This window comes from Mandrillus leucophaeus, unplaced genomic scaffold, assembly GCF_000951045.1.
Source record: "Mandrillus leucophaeus isolate KB7577 unplaced genomic scaffold, Mleu.le_1.0 Scaffold48, whole genome shotgun sequence".
Taxonomy (NCBI): Eukaryota; Metazoa; Chordata; class Mammalia; order Primates; family Cercopithecidae; genus Mandrillus; species Mandrillus leucophaeus.
The window spans coordinates 1,311,323-1,317,469 of NW_012105142.1; positions in this window are offsets into that span (position 1 = coordinate 1,311,323).

Consider the following 6,147-nt stretch of genomic DNA (forward strand, 5'->3'; position numbering starts at 1 on the left):
CATGGAGAAACCTCATCTCTACTAAAAATACAAAATTAGCCAGGTGTAGTGGCACAAGCCTGTAATCCCAGCTACTCTAGGGAGGCTGAGGCAGGAGAATCGCTGGAACCTGGCAGGCAGAGGTTGCGGTGAGCCGAGATCACGCCATTGCACTCCAGCCTGGGCAACAGCGGAACTCCGTCTCAGTATGTATTTTGGCAATTTCTGCATATTTATTTGCTCAGATAAACTTTGTAATCATTTACCAAGTTCCAAAACAGAATCCATGGAAATTTTTACTAGAATTATATAAAATGTTTAGAAATGTTTGGGAGAAACGAGGTATTTATAATACTGAGTATTCCCTTACAGAAACATGTATGGGACAGTTTGGTACACTACGTATATTTTTTTTCCAACAGTGCTTTCATCCAGTTTAGTTGACTTTTCAAGTGTCTTGGTGAAAGTCAAAGCAGTGGTCTCCAAACTTCTTCTTTTTTTTTTTTTTTTTTGAGACGGGGTTTCACTCTGTTTCCCAGACTGGAGTGCAGTGGTGACGATCTCGGCTCTCTGCAGCCTTTACCTCCTGGGTTCAAGCGATTCTCGTGCCTCAGCCTCCTCAGTAGCTGGGATTACAGGCGTGTGCCACCACACCTGACTAATTTTTGTACTTCAAGTAGAGACGGGGCTTCCCATGTTGGCCAAGCTGGTCTTGAGCTCTTAGCTTCAAGTGATGTGCCTGCCTTGGTCTCCCCAAAGTGCTGGGATTACGGGTGTGAGCCATCGCACCCAGCCTCCAAACTTTCATCAGAAAAAAATGTTGTATTCTCTTTCTGTATATATATAAATGTATTTTTTTAAAAAATGAGGCAAGGTCTCGCCATGTTGCCCAGGCTGGTCTTGAACATTTGAGCTCAAGTGATCTTCCAGCCTTGGGCTACCGAGGTGTTGGGATGACAGACATGAGGCACCACACCCAGCCCATATAAACATTTTTAAACAAAGTGATTACACATGGAAATCCTAGTGTTTTCTGCATACATCCCATTGAATTGTTTTACACACACTGTATGACTCATGTCTGAGACCACAGAGGTGGGGCGTGTCTATGGCAGTCCTCTGAGATTGGCTCGGCATGTGTAGGTCTTAGGGAACCCAGGCCGAGTGCCAGGGATGAGCTTCCTCTATGCCTGCATCATTCCAGAGTCCCACAGTTACTGACATCACACTGGATTCCTCTTTCCCTCCTGTAAAGTGTTTGTCGATAGATAGATGGCTTCTTCTCTTGGAGTCTTCATGTGGCAGGCCAGGTCTCACTAACGCAGGCCTCCGTAACAACCATTTCATTACTGACTGAGTGGTGAAGTTAAATAGTAAAAACCGATAGAGCCAGTACCCTATACAAAGGCTAGAATGTAGCAAATGCCCATCAGGAGTTTCGCCCTGGCCTTTCCTGGGTCTTGAAGCGTAACAAGATAACGAGGAATTCTCAATAGGACCCGTTTAGGATTATACTAGTTTTATTGGGGTCCGAAGGAACTCCCCAAACCATGATTTAGCAGGAAACAAGATAAGGGTAATCATCCCAGCACCTGGACCCATTTAGATTAAATAAATTTACTGAGGCTCCAGAGGAAGGTCTTCAGGACTTAGATCTTAGTTATAGATTTGAAAAAGTCGATCAATTTTTTTTTTTTTTTTGAAACGGAGTCTTGCTCTGTCGCCCAGGCTGGAGTGCAGTGGCCGGATCTTGGCTCACTGCAAGCTCCGCCTCCCGGGTTTACGCCATTCTCCTGCCTCAGCCTCCCGAGTAGCTGGGACTACAGGCGCCCGCCACCTCGCCCGGCTATTTTTTTGTATTTTTTAGTAGAGACGGGGTTTCACCGTGTTAGCCAGGATGGTCTTGATCTCCTGACCTCGTGATCCGCCCGTCTCGGCCTCCCAAAATGCTGGGATTACAGGCTTGAGCCACCGCGCCCGGCCAAAAGTCAATCACTTACGTGTTTAGGTGAATGCACACTTACACACAGACATATAGCTGAGAAGGCCTATAAGCTCTGGAACACTATGATTTTGAGTTGGTCTGGGGATAATTTCTAGGCCTTCTCCCTGTACCCGGTTACAGAAATAAACTCCCTCCTTTCCCAGTTCATCTGCATCTCGTTATTGGGCTGTGAGAATAAGCAGCCTGACCTTCGATTTGGTCCGGGAACATTCAGAAAAGCATTATGAAATGTTGTTTGTGTTTTCTCTCTTCCTTTGTTCAACTTTATATTAACTAAATTTGTAGTGCTTTAAAATAGTGACATTTTTAGACAGATTAGCATAGGTGCACAAATCCAAGGATTTCTATAAAATGTGAAGTTAGCGAAGTATTTACATATGGAATTTTTGTTTCATTTTCTTTTATTGCTATTATTTTTGAGACAGAGTTTCGCTCTTGTCACCCATTGCACTCTTGTCATCAGACCAAGTGCAATGGTGCGATCTCGGCTCACTGCAACCTCTGTCTCCTGAGTTCAAGTGATTCTCCTGCCTCGGCCTCCCAAGTAGCTGGGATTACAGGCATGCACCACCACACCTCACTGACTTTTTTGTATTTTTAGTAGAGACAGAGTTTCACCATGTTGGCCAGGTTGGTCTCGAACTCCTGACCACAGGTGATCCACCCACCTTGGCCTACCAAAGTGTTGGGATTACGGGTGTGAGCCACTGCACCTGGTCAGTTTTTAATAGAGGTGGGGTTCCAGTATGTTGCCCAGGTTGGTCTCGAACTCCTGGCCTCAAGCAATCCTCCTGCCCTGGCATCCCACAGCGCTGATGTCACAGGGGTGAGTCACTGTGTCTGGCCTCATTTTCTTCTTCAACACCTGCTTCTCTGCTTACCTCTACTTGTCTGTACTTTTCTCATTTCCATGGTTACCACCTACACTTTTTTCCATTTCCATGGTTAGAATAACTTGTATATTTTTGAATGAGGACACGAATAGGTAAGGTATTCAATTAAAGCAGATGATGATGTTTTATTACATAAGCTTTTGCCACATGTGCTGATTCCCTAGATGTTAGTCCGAGAAACAGTGTCCTTGGCTGGTCCTTCTGGTTTGTCTCCTTGGACTGCTGTAATGTCATTTCCTGCAAAACAGGCATGTACACACGTGTCCACAAATCTCAGCAGCAGAATTTTCCCACTAATAGATGCCAAGGTGTATTGTTAGGCTTGGGACTTTTTTTTTTTTCTTGTTGTACGCAGGACTTTCAGCCAGAAAAGGATGTGTTTCTAACACTCTCGAATTTCAGACATTTTATCATGCCTTAAATTATGGCTGGATTTTCACTAACACTTATCAAGTGCTCCCCACAAACCTTCCTGAGTCAACTGGTGGACAGAGATGAGATAACCCAAAGGACTCCTTATGCATAAAGTCCACAGGTTTGATTGCAACTGTCCAGGTCCGAAAGCTCTGAGACGGAAACTATCCCAACAGCTACATGGAGTCTAGCTGTATCGAGTCAATTTTGTTGTACTTTAGTGATTCTCCACGTGATGGAGGTAACAAATCCAGCCTCCTCACAGGTTTCTCCTCACAATCTCTTGACCTTTTTGGATGTTCAGTCAAGATACCAGGAAATGAGGTCTGAAATAAATAGCTCTCCTTGTAACTGTCTTCATTCAACCAGTTCATTTAAATACAAGGATGAATTCCCTATGGCGATATAACCCCCTAGTGGGGAAAAACTGATCCCTGGTTGTTGAAAAAAATTACTATTTTAATGTATAAAGCACAGATATACAGACTTGGCCGGTGGCTCATGCCTGTAATCCAGCACTTTGGGAAGCCGAGGTGGGCAGATCACCTGTGGTCAGGAGTTAGAGGCCACCCTGGCCAGCGTGGCAAAACCCCGTCTCTACTAAAAATGCAAAAGTTACCAAGGTGTGGTGGCACGTGCCTGTAGACTCAGCTACTCAGGAGGCTGAGGCAAGAGAGTCTCTTAAACCTGGAGGTGGAGGTTGCGGTAACCTGAGATCACGCCACTGTACTCCCGCCTGGGTGACAAGAGTGAGACTCCGTCCCCCCCCCGCAACAAAAAAAGAAAAAGCACAGTTACACTTACAGTACCTAGAAAGATAAACAGTACAGTACTTCTGTGTCATGGGTGAGGAAATTAATTGGGAAAAACGCCTTGAAGGGCTTAGGAGGATGGTAATGAAATAAAGGTAGAAACACCGATGTAGACTAGGTTTTGGTGGTTGGATCCTTGCAGAATCCTGGTGGTTTACTTTTCCCTTTAATGTATTTCTCGATATGTAAATGGTGGGACAGACTGGAAGTAAGAGCTGAGGGATCAGTATTGACCCAAAGACAGTGGCTGAAATGATGTTTATTTCTGTCATGTAAGCAGTCTGGTTCCACAATGTCAGGGACCCAGGGTCCTTTCAACAAAAATGTCACACTTGTGGTTTTTAAAAAAATTTTTCTTTTGTGGCAAAATACATAAAATTTACCTTCTTATCTTGCTCTGTCGCCCAGGCTGTGATCTCAGCTCACTGAAGCCTCCACCTCCTGGGTTCAAGCCATGCTTGTGCCTCAGCCTCCCAAGTATCTGGGATTACAGGCACCTGCCACCACAGCTGGCTAATTTTTGTATTTTAGGTAGAGACAGGGTTTCACCATGTTCAGGCTGGTCTCAAACTCCTGACCTCAAGTGATCTGCCCGCCTTGGCCTCCCAAAGTGCTGGGATTGCTGCTGTGCCTGGCTGATTTTAACTATTTCTATATGTACAGTTCCGTGGTATTACATTCATAATGTTGTGCGACCATCATCACCATATACCTCCAAAACTTCATCTTATAAGACTGAAACTCTGTGCGCATTAGACCACGATACTGTTTCCACAGTGACTGTACCATTTTACATTCCCACCAATGGTGCACAAGGGTATCAGTGTCTCCACATCTTTACCAACACTTTATTATCTTCTGCTTTTTTATTTTTTGATAGTAGTCATTCTGGTGGGCATAAGGTAGTATCTCATTGCAGTTTTGACTTCCATTTCCTTAATGATGAGTGATGTTGAGCATCTTTCCATGTACTCTTTGGCCATTTGTAGATCTTCTTTAGAGAAATGTCTATTCAGGCCCTTTGCCCGTTTTTGAATTGGGTTTTGTTGTTGAGTTTTAGTTCTGTCCTGTGCTTGTTCTCATAGTTAGTGATCATAACATTTACATAACAGGTGGCAGCACAGAGAAAGAAGGGAGGTGGAACTTCCCTTCATTTTAAGGGCACACCCAGAAGTTTCTTTCATTTCTTTTGGTGGTGAATTCAGCTGATGTATTCTATCGTTTTATGAAACAAAACAATGTTATATTTGCATTACAATATGTTTAGAGAAAAGACAGCCATCAAATACAGTGGATGTTTCAAGGACAACTGGTATATTTTCTCAGCCAGCTTTGAACTCTGTGATCCTAGATTCATTTCATCTCTTTTTAAAAAAAATAGTTTTAATTTTTATTTTTAGAGATCATATCTCACTCTGTTGCCAAGGCTGGAGTGCAGTGGTGCAATTATAGCTCATTGCAGCCTCGACCTTCTGGGCTTAAGCAATCCTCCCACCTCAGCCTCCTGAGTAGTTGGGGGTGTTACCTGGAAGGCAGAGTCCTCAGTTCTTAGTCTTCCTTGGGAGAAGGAATTCGGCCAAGAGACAGTTTAGCCAAAAAAGAGAGAATTGATTGAAGGAAAACAGAGAGCGGAGAGTTTATTTAGAGAGACAGAATACTTTGAAAGATGAGGCAGAGCCAGCTGCGGAGACAGAATGAGCCAGCAGCCGCTCCAAGGGTTCTGTGGTGGGTTTTAATGATGTCCGATTTTTTTCTGGAAGTTCCCGCCTCTGTCTTAAGTCCCTGCCCTTTTTCTTTGTCCAGTTTTCCTGCTTCTGCCTTAAGTCCTTGCCTTTATCACTGCCTCGTTCCCTCCCAGGCTCAGGGGACCCTCTCTTACTACTATTTGGTGGGCATGTGTGGCCGGTGTTGGGTGCAGACTCTACCAAATGGCTGCACTGCTCATTGCCGCCACCCCAGGAGGGTTGTATAGAGGTCAGGTCTGTATTTATTGCACCTGGTATCTTAGGAATTTCTCCTTTGCCATCTTTCCCTCAACAGCACG